Source organism: Temnothorax longispinosus, chromosome 9 (genome assembly GCF_030848805.1).
Source record: "Temnothorax longispinosus isolate EJ_2023e chromosome 9, Tlon_JGU_v1, whole genome shotgun sequence".
Taxonomy (NCBI): domain Eukaryota; kingdom Metazoa; phylum Arthropoda; class Insecta; order Hymenoptera; family Formicidae; genus Temnothorax; species Temnothorax longispinosus.
In genome coordinates this window covers 19,383,448-19,400,366 of record NC_092366.1, presented here as the reverse complement: position 1 = coordinate 19,400,366, position 16,919 = coordinate 19,383,448, and the positions used below count along the sequence as shown (strand labels likewise).

Sequence of the window (16,919 nt, the reverse complement as noted above, 5' to 3'; positions counted from 1 at the left end):
CACGGAGGTGTGAAAGAGCGAGAGAGAGCCGATTCTGTGGTATAGATATGTTTAACGGAGACAGAGCAGAAGTACACGCTGCAACGTGAGTCGCGCGAATGCGAGGATGAGAGGATGAGAGCGCGGGAGAACCGGCGCTTGCGGCATAGCAGCCATAGCGGCGATAGGGGATAGGGGGAGAGGATGAGTGAGGAGAGGGTGAGTGGTAGGTAGGGAGCGAGAGCGCCGCGAGTGGAGTGTCGCGCGCGCGGCAAGGCTACGCACACCGCACACCGGTCGCAGCATCCGTCCCGCGTCCCACGTCAGTCGGCTGCCGCGTTCCGAGGGGTTTGGTTGGTGTTGCGTGGGCGGGCGAGAAGCCGGGTCGCTGGACGAACGAGAACGAGCCGCGATTAACGCGTCCGCGATATTCCGAGCGGACGGAATAGCGATAGCGCGGAATTACTTACAATTGAATTGGTAGATTTACTTGTCCCGTCTCTTTCGAGATCACGCGAGAAAGCCTATACCGACTTTCAAGATCAGTACACGATCAGCCGTAAGCCGGCACCGACGGCGTGTCGCGTGACTCTGTCATTTGATGTGCTGCTCCGATCTGTTGTGAATAGTTGTGCACGAGAGAGATTATCCAGCCCTCGGTTCTTCGTGACTTCCTGCGTCGCCTCGTCGTCGTCGTCGTCGTCGTCGTCCCGGAGAGCTTGCAGATTCCCCACGACTCTCCTGACATCGAGCGCTTGCTGAAGTTGCTGGCTCCGCGCGGAGTGATCGAACAGGTATGTGATTTTTCTACGGACTGTACACACGCGCCTCTGTGTGTTGCGTGAGTGCATGAGCGACACATTATATTAGGCCGGCTGATGCAAAACATCCACTTTGCGTCTCGAAATGGTCCGCGACTCGGCGGCTCTCTCGGACAGGAGTGCCCAAGTTTGAACAGCGTACCATTCTCAGGAGATGAATTGCTATTATTCCATTTAATGTCGTTAACAGTGCCCCCGTTAATTAGTAATCCCCGTATTTGGCCGACGCCATATGTGCGGTGTCGATTACGAGTAACGCAAAACAGTCGCGTAGGTAGATATCGCTGGTGTCGCAATTAATATTGCAAATTCCGTTATTAAACGCGGCAATTTCGTCAACAACGTAATCACGTACGACCCCCGAGTGATGTAAATATGCAAATTAGTCGTTACACTGAGCAATATCGTCGTGGAGACATTTCGAACTTATGGTTACTCCGAACTCCACGACCCGCCGCGTGCATTCTCATCGGCGCGCGGCGCACGGCGCTTACGTTTACGTTCAAGCAGAATTTTATTTTCGATCTCATTGGATAATCAAACGTTAAGAATGATAAAGTGTGGATCGCGCAAAAACTCGCGTAAAAACTCGCAATTATGATTATCGCTTTTCTCTTCTCTCTTTCTCTTTCTCTCTCTCTTTCTCGTGAAGAAGAAGAAGAAGAAAAATCGACGCGTTTCCGCGTGATTATCGAAGGGGGGAAGATCGATCAGCGAGACGAGATCCGAGATCTAGAATGTGAGCCCGATTAACGAGGCATTGAAGTGACGAATCGTCCAGTCGCCGCTGCGCCGCGTCGAAATGACGTAATGCCGTATTAACGCGCTCGCATCGTAAGCCATCGTGGCGGCGATGACCTCAAAATCGCGTCTCTCTTTTTCCTGGAAAACAGTAGCGCGGGGATCTCTCCCCTTTGCCCCCGTGTGTGGCTCCGTTTATCTTTTCAGCGCCTCTATACGCACACGCCTGACAACGAGTCCCTCGTCGCCGAGGCAACACGTTTCGATCGTTTCTCGAAGAACGATGGGCGATTCGTGTCGCGGTTCAAACGCAATAATAACAATAATAAATTCTGTTCTTGCGACCACATCGCGACTCGCTTTGTGCAATTGTTGCAAAATTTTTATCTTGCAATCGAGAAACGTCTCTATTGAGAAAAACCTACACGCATAAACGCTTTACGATCCGATCTTACGGTTTTTAATCGGATTATTTCTGCAACGTTTACGCTTATCGTTTACGATTATGACGACCAAAGTAATCGCCAAGGTAATCGCCATTGCGATAATGTCGTAATAATTGACAGTCACGCGTGATCTTCTTCCCACTTATTATATTGCAATAATAGACCGCGTGCGATACGAATCGTGAGATCATCCTGTAGTTGACTAAAGATAATCAACCTTGAATGAAAATCGCTCCACACTTGCGGTTATGTCACGCGTTACGTTCCTGCAAATAAACTCTCCTTGGCACATCGGCCGTCGAACTCAATGAGATGTAATTATGTCGCATAAGATATAACAGTTCGTGTCGCGAAAGGGAAACTTGAGGAATAAGAAAAGGTCTCTGGCAATTGTTTATTATTATTAGATTATTCTTTACACAAAATTGTTACAAAGTATTAGGATAAATATTTCTTATTATTATATTTCTCCAAATTCAGCATGAAACTTTTATATCTCAAGTAAAGTAGGGATGTTTCAGAAGAAATACGAATCTATTTTATACAATTAGGCTAAGAAAGAAAATTGTTTATTTTGTAAAAAGAATTTTCTTGATTTAACTGCGGATTCATATCGCTTCGAAAACTTTCTGCTTTAATTAGGGTACTCGAGGGTAAAACTCGGAATCTCTTCTTACTTCATCAGAGCACATTGCAAGCGTGTGCGGCGTCTAATATACCGGAATATTAGAAAACGTATTTAGCTTGCAAAAAGACACCGACTCTCGTTCCTCATCTTCTTTAGAAGTTTGAAAGTCGCCGTTTACTTTTTACTTTTCGAAATTAGTTCATTTGCGTCTAAATTACTTAAGGTACCATCAAATTGATGCTACCGACGCAAAGTTTGGCAATATATATTTAATGAAAAGCGGTTAACTTTTTGAATTTTGTTATCCGCAGATCAACTTCTGCTTTTTCGCTCGTTCAACACTCTGTAATATTTTTTTCCGAATCTCGCGTGGCTACCACGCGAAAAAAAAACGTTTTTACAGCGGGAAAACAATGTAAAAAAAAGTGTCAGAACTTTCGGCGTTTATAACCGTCGTTTTTGGCGCAACGAGAAAATGTCACTTGTCTCGTAAAACGTCCTAGTTGTAAAAATAACTGAAACAATCAATTTGTAGGAAGCAGTTTTGACGTGTAGTGTAGACTGCCCTGTCATCGATCGTTGTATCGTTTCGAGATGGATGTGCGAGAATAAAGAACTTTGCACACAACTCTCCTCTATCAAAAATTGTTTATGAAACATATACCGGGTGCATCCCGAATCTCCATTTCAGTTTTCACTCACGAATTCTCGAAGCAATTGTGAATGGCGACAGCTATAAGAGTTGTCATGCTAGATGTAATTTGCATTTTGGAGTCACTGTAGACTTGACGTAACGTTAGAGTTATTGCGAATAATATCAAATGTAAACTTTGCAAGAAATAACGCTGCATTTGCGCTTGCTTTCCGCAAAACGGAACGCATTCTATCTATCCGTTATTTTTCTTATATTCTACATTTAAGTATTTCTTTCTTTTTCCCTCGTGTCTTTTCGCATGCGAGATATGGCTAATATAATCATAAATTTTTAGCGCATAGACTCGGCAAAAAATAAGTGGACGATTCCGTGTTTGCAGTGCTCGCACGGCCTATAAGTAATTTCGACGACGCGGGTAATTCGGCGGAAATTGCTTCTAAAATTTTGTAATACGCGAAAAGTCGTTCGATGCAGTTAAGGTCATTCTCTTTTATGCTTAACTCGACGATACGAGCCACTGCATTCTCTCTCTACGCGCTTACGCTCTCGTATTCCTCGTTGGGACCTTGCTTACCGCTTGCCGTTTTATTTCTTTCTTTTCCTCTCCCCCGCGTGTTGATCTCGTTCACCCACCCTAATGCCTTTCTTCCGAGCCGAAGTTGAGAAACCTACGTTTCCAGCACGTGTCGCTTCTCGTTGCTTCCACTCTCTCTCGCGTTCGTTATATGTCGTCGAGTGTGCGCTCGTGAGTTTCGCGAAATGTTAAAGCCGGAAATGATAAAGAGAGAGAAGAAACCCGCCGCGCCGAACCGCGCCGAACCGCGCCGAGTGATACGGATAACAGCGTTCAGTTTGCATCTTGCTTCGTTGCAGCTTTAGCACGTTGCTTCTCGCGAACGGTCGTATGATTTTCACAGTGACACACCTTCTTTCCTTGCATCTCGTAATCATGAAATATAAAAGTTTTTATTTGTTACAAATAACGTATGGTATTCTTTGTATTTTAAAAGCTCAAATTTTGGTATAATATTACAAATATCAAAGGAATACATCGATTTATGATGTAAATTATAATCCAATGACAAAATTGAAGTAATTAGCAGCTAGAAATAAAATTTAATTAATTGACTGATCGTTTATTTTACGACTAATAGTTTATACTCATATATATAATAATAAGCTTTTTTAAACGTAAACATAATGCAGTTGTTTGAAAATTTTTAAGATGATAAAAGCTAGTGGCGAAAGTATTTTGTTACAGGAATTGTTGTCGCACACCACGTAATTCATGCGAATATCGACCAGAAGCAAAACGATAGAATTTCCTGTTACGAGCCAATTTAACTCCATAAAATCGTTTCTTTGCAACGAGCAACTTGCACGCACTTCCTCCGAAAGCAGAATTGCATGCGTGACACGTACGCCACCTTTAGTAATCACTGTAACGAAACTTTGTAATAAACCTCTGATCGCGGAACACGCTCTTTTTTATTCGAATACTGACTTTTTAACATTCAAAAGTATAATCGTACTCGCGAGAATTTTTAATTATAATGCCAATTGTATTTAGCATTTAGATTACTTAAAATTTGTGAAAAAATATACCAAAATGATCAAATTACATGATTTTTTAAATATATATTTTTATTCTTATAAAAAAAAATTGCGGAATACTATCTTTTTCTTTCTTTTGAATCGATAAACAGGAATAATATATTTTTGTTCGGCGAATACTGAAGAGTTAATTGAACGTACAAGCACGCGACTATAAGACACGGATACCCGACGTCAAAATCTGTTTCGTTAAGGACCGCGTAGCATCCCGTTTTCATAAACATCCTCCGGCGCGCGTACTCTTCCCAGCTTTAAAGCGCACTGCAGCCCGGGCTTTTACGACGAGAAATTTTAAGCATGCCATCGTGTTGCTGCTCGCTCATAAATAACGACACCCATTGGATCCCGGGACTCGATCTAGGTCGGTTGCGTTTATTCGAACCGAGTGGATAAAAAAACTTCTGTTTTATTCGTCGCGCCCCGATCATGGAATAGTCGAAAAAAAAAAAGAGTACGGCTGAATGGCCGCGAGATTCGGCCGGCGCAATCGCAATCGCGGAACAAATCGCAGGCGGGGCGCGAAATTAGCTGAAAAAACGTTATACTCTTTTTTTGTGGTTTCGTTGCACTCACCCACTGACTGGCAATATGTGTTAATTTCTGTACAATTTCGCCTTTCTGCTATGTCAGCGTAAAATGTTATTTGACGCGGACAACTTTTTGACTATTCAACCAATTATTCTTTCCCAGAGCGTAACTGTTCCCTTTGAAACATTTGGTGTAATATTTTTTCTATAGTATTGCAAATTAACGTGCTGATACTTGCGGATACCAGGACGCAAGATCGAATCATTCTATTTCAACTGAAGTCTGACCGAGTGACGTGTGCGTAGATAAGAGCACTAATTGTAAGTCTAAACATCTTTGTATGATCGTTATATGGAGAAGAGTTCACGACTAATTTTAGCGTCAAATAAGTTTTTTATCTGCAGGGTTTTATTAAACATAAAAATAGAGTCTTTTCATGTAACTAATTGAATAAACAATCGAAATTTATTTTCTAGTTTTTAGTTGAATGTCACATGTGTAATGTAAGAAACGTTTAAAGACGTACGTATATCTTACACAGGGCAGGATCAGCAGTGCCGCGCTTATGTCTCATCATAAATGAAACGTTGAGTAAAATGTTGCGTCATTCGACATACTCGCTTCGATTTCAGTTTTTCATCTCCTCCCAAAGCCGTTTGACTTTTGCAACTTCTATCCCGCATTTAAAGCGGAAATTAAGCGGTGCCCACCGACGAGAACGAGTGCCGCTTGTCTTTCGCTTGTCTTTCATTTTTGTCTTTTCCCCTTATTTTACATCGCATTTTCCCTTTTCTTTTTCACTCCCGCTCTCCCCCGATTGCACGAAACACAATTTAACTCCGTCTAGGCAAAATGCGAAAATCTTGGCGAAATGCGGAAGTGTATCGCGGAATATTAATCGATTTGCGAGGTAAATCGAACTTGCGTTCGGTAGAGCGGGAAGAGTGTAACGTGTACGGGGACTCGCATGAATAATGTAAGAAAGTAGTCGAGGAGACACGAATATCGCACATCTTATACCCTCAAATATAAACTCCGTGACTGTGAGAAACGGATTAATTAAAGAGATAAACCAATATTTTTATGAGGAAATTAATTAAAATTTGTCATATTCTTCGGAGGATTGGCTTTGAGATCCACCGGTTCTCCTATTTTCTCTGTTTTCATCTAGCTCATATTATATTCGATGTATTTGCGGTGAATTTTACAAGGAATATGCGGATCGTGATGATAAAGGCTTCTGACAGACCGTACGTCGCCGTCGGTGGTCGTATGCAGCGGTGCAGAGGTGCATCACGTTGCTCTCGGGGCCAGAGCCAGAGCTCGATGTATGCGCGTACGCGATGCACATTACGTTCATAGGGAGAGAGATCGTGTAGCGTGACTTGAGACTTTGGGAATTCGGACCGCGAAAGCAATAACGCACCGTCACGGAAATGGTTCGCTACTGTCAGCCGCATACGCGACCGTCGCGCATGCATTCGGCAAACCCCACATCTAGAGAGACGTGCAGCTGCAAATTTCACGTATCGACGTACAAAGCGCGCGCGCGGTACAGTTTTGATGCGCGCCAAAAATCGATACGCCCGTCATTCCGCGATCTGCAACATTTATACGCAAATAAATGCGATGCATCGCGTTTATTCGGCTTGAACAAAAATTGAGAATTCTGATAATGGTGTTTATAACAAGTTACACCTTCAATTGGATAAAATAGCGAGTTTGTTTGTTATGACTCCCATCGTATGGACTTTTTTTGCCTTTCGTTAAAATTTTCATCGAGAACATAATGGATCCAGTTTACACATGGCGCATTCTTTTAAACGTTTACACGGCGAAAATTAAATTTCTCTTAAAGAAAAATATACTCTACTTTTATTTGAGTATTTTTTAATATTTAATAACCATAAACATGTACAAATACAACATATAATTGGTATCTAGATTAACTTTCTTTTGGTATTTTTATTTTATTTATTTAACAACAAAAAATACATTTTTACATAAATGAAAAACAGAACATACACGATAAAATTTATTTTGCAACGGAAAAGAGCAAGGACTTTGTGGATAAGAGGTTATGCAAGAGGTTTGTAAATAAAATCGGTTGCATGTATTTTGACAGCATTTATTTATTCAAATAATCTACTACGAATTTCGCGATAATTTGCACTTTTGGAGATATTTAAGTGGTCCTTTCGGAGCTCTCGCTCCGCGTGCACTCGCGTATGCAAGCGCGTGAACGCGTACAGAGGCAAAGAGATGAGACGAGACTAGACGAGACGAGACGAGACAAGATGAGATGAGATGAGACGCAGACGTGCGGCGAACTCTCATCGGACGTGGTTTGAAACGCGGCACTCGCTTTCCGTGTCTTCCGATGGAATTCCCAGCATCCTCGATGTTGCACGACTCGTTCCGGAGAGCCCTCCAAAGAGGGACTCGCACGCGCGCGCTCGTATTGGGCGGACTAAAGCAGAATGTTTCCAGTCAAGCTACTCGACGGGAATTTGATCCCGGTGAACGTTTGAAATCGCGCCACATGCACACACCGAGAGTGCGTTAGCTCTTAGCTCCCTTGAACTTTAATCTTTCCGCCTGCCGCGCCGCCCCACGTCTCTACCATTCCTTCCTGTTTCAGGAAAGCCCGTGCATCCTTCTACTTTTAATATTTAAACGCTACCGTGTACCGAGGGGACACTATCGCGCGGTTCACAGGATGTACATTGAAGGGAGGTTGGCGGAAGTTTTGGATGTTCGTCGACGGACGTAGGTCGACGCAACTCCTGACGTTAATTTTGATCGCACGACAGCATGAGGGACGAGGGAGAAATTTGAATGGCTGATTCTTGTCGCGAAAAATTGCGAGAACATCGCTCCAAGAAAACATTCTTCCATCACTCTTTCATTATTCTTGAAATACGCGGAAAAGATGCATTAATATCACGTGCGAAAAACGGCGGGACCTTTCGGGAGTTTTGGCGCCATGACGGTACGTTCCCTTAAGTGCTCTATCCGGCAATCGACTATTCATCCACCTTTCCGATCGCGCCGTGGCACGGTGGCTATTATGGCCCGCACTCGGGCGAAATTAGGGTCGTTTAGTACGGCGATTTCTGACGTGCGAATGCGTGCATCTGTAGTTTCGCTCGAATTTGCACCGCTCAAGGGTAGAAAGCACCGCGTGCACGCTTATAGCTGTCTGCCGGCGGATTATCGACGCGATATCTCGCGGTTTGCGCGCCCGGCCTCGGCCCGCATCGAGCGCGAACTCTGCGTATCACGCGTTAGCATCATGCGGAGTACCAAACGGAAGCCCCGTTGCGAGCGGATCGAGGGCATCGATATCGACTGGATATTTATCGCCGGTTGGATTTCGCGCAACGCTTTCATTCGCGCGTGCTTTTGGGTGCCGCCGCCGCCACCGCTTCGTCTTGTTATTGCCGTCCCGCTGCTGTTGCGGTTGCGAGCAATGCGAGCCCGACAGGTAATTCATCATGCCGCGCGAGTACGCACGGCTGCTTCATCAACGATGATACGCGAAATTTCGCGGTCCAGAGTATCGAAAATGCCCGCCGGTTAATCTCGAAATATCATCGCTCGATCGTTTAAAGCTCTTATTCTGTTGTGAGAATAAAAGCTGAAAAGCTATAATTGTGAGAAAAGCCAGCTAAATTAGTACATGACAATTATAACAAAGAACTGGTATGTAATGTAATAAAGTTTATTAGAAATACGTTAAATGTTAGAAAAGGGTTAAAAATAGAACAGTTATATTATTCATTACAAAATGGTTTGCGAAATAAAAGTTTTAAAAGTGTGTACATGAATATATATCTTGAAAATTTTCAACGCAGATTCTTGGATGTAAAATGAATGTACTCGGTAATGGTAATGGTATTTCAAGTTGCCGAATTCTCCGTCGCTTAAAGGTTAACGAACGGTAACAGCGATCAGAGTTCGGAACTGACGTGGCGGAACCCGCTTTGGAACGGTTTGAATCGAAAGCCGCGCATTGGAGTTTCGCCTCAGACTCAGTTCCTCTATCCTTTATCGGACCTAAATCGAAATTACTAAGCCACTGCGAAATTGTACACTGACGGGTTTCTGAGGGCGCGACGTAAAATCTGCATGGCGAATGTACGAGAGCGCAATGCGGGAGAATAAATTTACGTGCGGGCGTAGGAGAACAACCGATGTCATTGTGTAACTGGGAAAGTGGAAGGAAGTGAGTGTTTTACGGAGCAGATACAAGACATTCGTCTTATTCCTCTTATTTCCAAGTCATGGGATTAGTGACACGACTTGTTCCAATCCATACGAAATCTAATTTCTTTAGAGTATAGACAGCCCGATAGATGGATAGATGAAGCTCATTTAATTTCAAGTTTATTTTATCAGATTTGAAATTATTTATTTATTTTATTAGGTTCTCAATTATCTAATTTTCGAGTTTTTCTGCAAATCTCTCTTTCATCTCTAGATTTTAGATATTGCGAAATGCGCGATTAATTCAAAATATGTGTATAGGGAAATAATAATTTTAGGTGATTATTTGACACATCTGCAGTCTCTTTAAATTGTTGTAAATTGTTCTAAAGTCGTTAAATTATTGCGTTCGGACTTCGAGATGTTTATAAAAATATGAGTTTTACCGATGATGCCACATACGTGCGTCGAAACGCAATTATTATTTATGTCACTCGCTAGAAGGTCGCATCGAGTGACTGAGCGGCTATAAAATACACTCGACGCACGCATAAAGTCACTGAAAGTGCGTGCGAATATTGCCTGCTTTTTCTCGAACAAATTATCGGGTCGCATGCGTCCTCGTTTAATCTCGCTTTTGCATTCGCAGTGTCGCGCGCGGGGCGAGCTCGCCCCCTGTTTTCAGGTCGTACATCAGAGTTGGCGTATCCTTTTTTCTGCATTTGCCAGCGTCAGATACACACGTGTACGTGTGCTATCCCATTGAATATGCAATGAGAATGTGCTCGGAAATTCCGCGTTTTTTCTTTTTTTAGCCACAGCTTTTCATCTCTTTCCACCCGCGTCTCCATCTCCGTCCACCTTCTTGCTTTGGAAAGGTTTGAACTGACGGACTTTCCGAATAAAGATGTAATTTCTGTAGATTGTGATATCTGTATCCCAACTTGAAGGGAAACGGCGGAATATTTTTAATATTTTCGTATAATAATTGTAGAAGGATTTTCTATTTTTTTCTCAATTTAGAAAAGTAGCTTACATTATATATTACATTCAATATTTATATTAATATAATTAGCCTTGAAAAATGAAACTATATACTGTCATTAACATTGACTTGTAATATAACATTTTAAAAACATTCTTTTATTATCAAAATTCCTTTCTTTTAATATTTATATTCCATCGCGATATATCGTCATAATAAAATAAAGCTTACATGTTATGCGATATCTTTGACATATACTGATATCTTTTATCGAATATTCATCTTTATCAGATATCTCGTTTCTCTTTTTCTTTGCTTATATTAAATATATTAAAAATAATAAAAAGATAAAGTAATTAAGAATTGCTTCTAAACGTCTCGGGCGATATTTTGTTGTTATCGAAAAGAGCGTATAAAGGAAAATCAAAACTCAAATGTAATTCTGGAATGCGTGGGTGGTAAAGGATCGACTCACAGCTCACAGCTCTTTCTCCGACTCGGATTATCGTGCAAGAGACGAGTAAAATACCAACTTCGAAGTAGATAGCAGCTCTCTCTCGTTATTTCACTAATTGTGACTCGTTGCTACCTTACCTTTGTTTTCGCCGCGTCTCACTTTAGAATTAAAACATCCACGTAGTTCGCTCCGGTGGTCAGCTTTTCGCCGCTTTCTTCCCAACCTTTATTCACTGATCCCGATGCTTTCTTTTGTTTCTTGCGAAGAAGTCGGGGCAAAACTTTCAGGAGAGAAAAGTCTCCTCCCCGCTCCGGGTTAGCTCCGGTACTTTTCAGAAAACGTCGCCGACGGCCGGTTGCGGTTTACTTTACTCTTCGCCTTCTGTAAATTGTTTGCGTTTAACGGATGTTGCTACATCCGGTAAATTCAAGACTGTCATCCGGCTCCGCTTGGGCAACAAATCTCGAGTTAATTAACAATAGGGCTCCGTGTTTACTACACGCGGGCACGAATACCTCTAAATGAAGAGAGAGAGAGAGAGAGAGAGAGAGAGAGAGAGAGAGAGGGAGGGAGAAGCTGTGGTGTAGATTTAGAATAATTTCGATCGCGCAACAGCGTTATTGCACGCAGTAGTTGCATGTATGCGCTCGCCACAAGTGTAAGTGGTATTACATATACGGAGTCTTTGGCTAACATGCAATTTTCATTTATAGCGAATTCGCGAGATGCACTAGCGGGAAATAACCCGGATTTTATTTTAATGGAATTTAGCTTCGAACCATTTAAAAATTTTACATTGATGATCGAAAAGAAACAAAATGCCATGAAATATAAAATCTTCTCTAGGGGAAAATTTTCAAAGGGCTGGCGTGAGGTGGATGCCGCGGCGCTTTTGCGATCGTATGCAAAGTGCTCGGAGATTTCCATAAAGAACATAATTCATCGACACTGAACGAGTTCAGTCGCTGAGTCATCACTTCGCAACTTTTACCTTATTCACCTTCACACCTTTGCACCTTTCCGATAAATCGGGGGAGAATTTTCGTGAGCAAGATCGAGGTATTAAGAGGTATTAGCTAGTATTACTTGAATGGGGCATACTTAATTATCATTGTACTAATACCTCCGCTTATATGTAATATTCCTTGATTTAAATCATTCGATTTTAAGAACTAAATTTCTTTAAACTATTACCACGCGAATATAATAACTGTTTAAATTGTCAGAATTATTACCAGTACAAATTGTTTCGTACATAGCCATCATGGAATTAGTGCACAAATTTTAATATATAAACGGTACGATAATACTACGATATGTGTTCACATTTGTCACATTGTTTAGCTTGATAGCTTGACAGTTTTACGTAACACGCTGGCAAAGTCTTCGATAATTAAGGATAATAAATCATAGATAATTTAGAAAGTACGAAGAATCGGTCGAGATGATAAAAGTTTTCATCGTTATTTGGTTTCTCGTATATATTATCGTCTATCTCTATATACACCTGTATTACCGCCTGGAGATTATTAATACCCAGGTATCACGCGATCAGCATATAAATTATGATCGACAGTTTACCAGTCGACTTACATTCGACCGGGGCCGCGAGGGTGTGTAAGCTGCGGCTTCGCCACTTGGTAATCCTCCTCAGTTATCTCGAATAGACTCTCGCCGTTTCGTGGCTGTTGATGTGCGATGCTGAAACTTGTGGCGATTCCCGCGGCCCGATGCTTGGTGAATCGCATGAGTATGTTCGGCAGCTGATAGCCGGTCGAATCCTATTGCTTCTCTCCGCTGGCTGCCGCGCGCATTGAACAGATCCGTATCCCAACGATCTTCCTGAACGTTCCCTCCGATACTTGCGCGTTCGACCGCGATTGATTTCGCTCGTCTGCGATAGAATACCGTCAGAGAACTATGCTGCCGGATACGATATACCCGCGAATATAACCAACGCGTTCTCGCGTGATTCGAGGCCTCGATATTATATTAAGATCACGGCGATAGCGGTAATCCGCAACGAGTGGCGAACAAAACTTTCGCAGTTTCCTGCTCCGCGTAATCGCGATCGTTTATGCGTTTAGTGGTGTATAGGCGGTTGAGTAAAATTTAATACCACCTATATGTTATATCTGTTCAATTCCGAAAAATGAAAGAAACTGTGACAATAGAGAACCAAAAAGTCCAATTATTTTATCAGGATATTTTTTTACGTTGGCGAAAGGAAAAATTTTTAATTGTATTATCAAAATGATTCACGTGTTGGCTGAAATAACGTTATCTTGTTTTATAGACTAAATTTGATACTCTGTTTCATACCCTATTTTGGCAACACATATAGTGGAAACAATAAAACAGTTGATTTGATAAAATTTTATTTAATTGAATTTGATTCGTGTGTATTTCGACAGAATTGATCTAGCAAAACGATTCGGTTAATTTTGACAGATCTATGCGATGCTCGCAGCTATTATCAGAATGGATCCACGCGGATTTTTCGGCGAAACCCCTCTCGACGAATGGCGATTTCGTCACGGTTTTTTGTCTCCCGCGCCTAGTTTCGTGAATTTGATACAAAAAATCGTACGGAATATAAATGTAAATCAATGCATGTTCACCATACGCACGTTTATGCTATAAATAAAATATGAAGGTAGCTACAAAGGAGATAACTATATATGGTACATTGAACTAATTATATTTTTAAATCGTTGTATTATTCACTTTAATTGTATATAAATATCTAACATAAAAAATTATTAAATCATCGTTGACGATATACCATTATTTCTTATATAATACTTTTTACGACTCACTATTCATAAGATTTGTGTAATACATGCATATATTCGCCCGCGTTTCCAAACTGCCGCAGAGAAGTAAATTTTCGCGTAGTATCCATCTGATATACATTTATGCTTGATATAAAAGGAAAAACGGAAAAGAGATAGGTAGGAAAGTTATGGAAAAATGAGAGAATTAGGGAAGAAAGCTGTAATAAAGATAAGAAGTTAGGAGAGAGAGAGAGAGAGAGAGAGAGAGAGAGAGAGAGACAAGAAAAAATAAAATGAAAAATAATGAGAAATGGAAAGGGTTAAAGGGGAGGAAGAGCGGCGAGTGCATACGCAGGATAAGAACGCGGAGAAAATCGACATTAAGTAATAGGATAAGGGAATGGTGGAATATAGCAGCGTATAAGAAGAAGAGCGCGGACAGTTAAGAATGGAGCAAAAAAAGAGTAAGGAGATACACGTATGCGGAATAACGTGCGAGCAAAATTGCGAGACGGTAGACCAGGATTTGCCATCTGCATATAGTCTACGCATATTTAAACTTTTCGCGTGGATCACTTTAGTTTAGATGCATGTGATCCAAAAATGCGGTAACGTACTGATTACTGAAATACTGAAATGCTAGAATGTATCTCGGATGCGATAGACGCGATATTAAAATACTCCGCCCAACATTAAAATACTAGCTCAAACGACATATTCTGACATTGATCTTGCAGTATCCAAGGAGTTGCTGCTTTCTATAATTTAGTATATTTTTTAATGATAAAAATCATGCAATTTTACTTTTATCGAAATCAAAGGTGTGACTAGTATTTTAAGAGTAAAAATCGAAGAAAATAAAAGCGTACATAGTATGTTTTCTCGCGGAGCTGAATATTTTTAATAACAACAGTCATAATTTTTGCATTTTTATTCCTGGGTTAAAGTCACCCTCTTTTGCGTTTAGCAAAACAGTTTATGTAACAGACCGTTTTACGAACGATGGTAAACGCTCGAGCATGCAAAACGATGTAATTACTACGCTTAGTGATGGATTCTTTTTTATCGATGACATATATGTATTTTTAATCAGTTATTCACGTGAATTAAACGTGGTAAATCGCGAAATAAAACCAACGGAGCAACGAAGGGGGGGGAGAGAGAGAGAGGGTTGGCGGCAGAAATTTCCATAATTCTCACAATTCGTTTCTGGCCTAGAGCCTTCGGGGTGGGGATGATGAGAGAGAAGGGGCAAACAGGGGAAGGCCACAAGGGCGGGTTAAGAGTGGCGCAAAATATTCGCTCGTGGCTCTCTTTCATCTTCAGTTCCGCAGCAAAATGCAAATGGTCGCATTATTCTGTTCCGTTGCGGGGAAGAAAGGGCGCGACGCGAGCTTGAAATATCGAAATGCCGTTGGTGTTCTTTCGATCGCCTATCTAGGCCAGCGATAGTTTTTGGTTTCGAGTTAGCATTGTCTCGCGATAGCACAGCTATGATTTGATGCTGCTAGCGTTTTTATGCGCGTTCACACGATAGAAGTTCAGAGAATCCCCGGGCGAAACGATATTTTTTATTTAATTTGCGGCATAGAATTTTATACGCGATTTCGCAATAGCAAGGTATCTAGAAAAAAATCGTCGGATATTCTTTTCACTACAAACTTTTTGCTCGGCTCGCATTCAATTTTTCTCCAACGATAACGTTGAAACGTCTACATTTTTCGAGCGCGAACGAACGATTAAAAATGAAGATCTCTGGTGAACGAAGTTTCAGAATAGAAAATAAACGACGAAATCATATTATTTGGAAGATATCATTTATTTCATAAAAATTACGAATTATATGGATTGTAGGAGAATTTTAATCTATACACACATTTTGTATTTTTATGAACGGTTACATTAATAAATTATTATAATTTTTAGCGTATAAAAAATTAGAAAGAATACAATTTTATACAGGATACCTACATTAATGTGTATCGCGATTCTCTTTTTCTTCTTATATTATTATTTTTTTGTATTATTACTCTACAGTCTACTTTTTCTATTTTTACTAACATGTATTGAAATTATTTTTTTCAATTCCAAAATATTCCAATTTGACCTGCGCTCTTCTGCATACGCTGACTTGGCAATACTGTTTGCCATCCATACACCAGAAAGGTTGACGATTCTAACTTGATTGTCATCGGCCAGACACTGTTCTCTCTCCTTTTCACCACCAAACACTATCGTCCTATTCACCTTTTGTTTTACGACCGGAGTTACCTCCAGTCAAAGCTCTGGGGGCTTTGTGTTCGGCTGCAATAACGCGTCTCTTTTTTTCTCCGAATTCCAACGACTCTGCCATCACGGCATCGGTATTTTTGCGGGCGAAAAGGATAAATTGATAAATACTATAAATATAATAGTAAAACAAACTTCTTTGCGCAATTCGAATAAACAATTTTGATATGACAAGTAAAGGATCAGTATTCTAATACTTATATTAAACTATATTTTACATATTTACGTTAGAAACACATACAGTGTAGATAATGCCATGGCAGCTTATACTTTGCTTGTTCCGAGCTTTTTCCGCAATTATTTAGGTTGTGAGATCGTTCAAGATAGAATACTTTGATTTCGGATCAGTTTCTTCTTAGCTTTATCTTAGACGATAACCATTTTCCCCGATCTGATTTTCTCTCCGAAACATACTTTGAAAACGTGAGATCGAATAGTTTACCTACCCTGCTGTAGCATATTTTAGAATGACGCACGATATTGCCGATTTCGCGGTACGACACTTTGCTGATGAACCGTTCTTCTCGCGGAGAACACGGAAAACAGCGGAATAAGTTTCTTCCAGAAGTTTTCCAATATTTTGTCGGTTCCAACGGTAATAAGAACGGTGTCCACGTAGACCTTACCGTGAGATCGTGGGATGAAATATGCGACTCTCGACTCTCCTGCTCCGGCTCCGGTTCCGGGGGGCATGCGGGCGCGGCACCTCCATCTGCGGTTCGGAGACCACTGCAATGCTCTATAACGTGCTACTGTTGCTACTTGCGCGCGGTTTTGTTTTACCTTTCTT

General features: G+C 41.2%; 1 protein-coding gene across 1 annotated transcript in view; it reads left to right on the top strand.

Annotated features, from left to right (window-relative positions):
* Positions 1–242: 242 nt before the first annotated feature.
* The window catches only part of Ph4alphaefb (prolyl 4-hydroxylase subunit alpha-1), an 84,847-nt gene continuing 68,170 nt past the window's right edge, over positions 243–16,919 (top strand). Inside the window, exon 1 of the mRNA XM_071787697.1 lies at positions 243–773. The gene's annotated coding sequence lies outside the window, so the exon portion shown is untranslated. The remainder of the gene's footprint in view (positions 774–16,919) is intronic.